This window comes from Tupaia chinensis, unplaced genomic scaffold (genome assembly GCF_000334495.1).
Source record: "Tupaia chinensis unplaced genomic scaffold, TupChi_1.0 Scaffold000468_1, whole genome shotgun sequence".
NCBI lineage: Eukaryota > Metazoa > Chordata > Mammalia > Scandentia > Tupaiidae > Tupaia > Tupaia belangeri.
The window spans coordinates 1,655,421-1,655,917 of record NW_006159977.1 but is presented as its reverse complement, the minus strand read 5'-3'; positions in this window follow the sequence as shown (position 1 = coordinate 1,655,917).

Below are 497 nucleotides of genomic sequence, written 5' to 3'. Positions count from 1 at the left end.
GGGAGGTCGGGGCGGGGCCGGGGGGCACCCAGCGCGCTCAACTCCCGCCTCTCTCCCTGCTGGAAACCCAGCCCCGAGACCCCCGCCCGAGCCTCGGCCCAGAATCGGGCAGCCCGTCCCCGTCCTGTCACCGGGCAATCCCCGCCCCATTCCCCAGGCCTCAGTGGAGTCCTCGGCGGCTCGAACACGCGTCCCACTGGGGAGGAACAGCCGGGGGCTGGCCGGGGAGGGTCACCTCTCCGTGCCGGGGCTCCTGAGGTCTTCGGGAGTCGCAAGAATGGGCGTGCGGGTTGCGTGTCCCGAGGCGGCAGCTGCGGTGGACTCTGCCCAGAGCGCACCGCGCGGCCGGGCGCCCAACCCGCTCCTTCCTCGCGCGGTGCCACGCGGAGCCCCGGGGCAGTACCAGGCCCGCCCGGACCCGGAGTCCAGCACGCCCGCCGGGAGGGGACCAGGGCAGGGACCCCGCGGAGCCGGAGCCCGGTGGCCAGCGGAGCGGA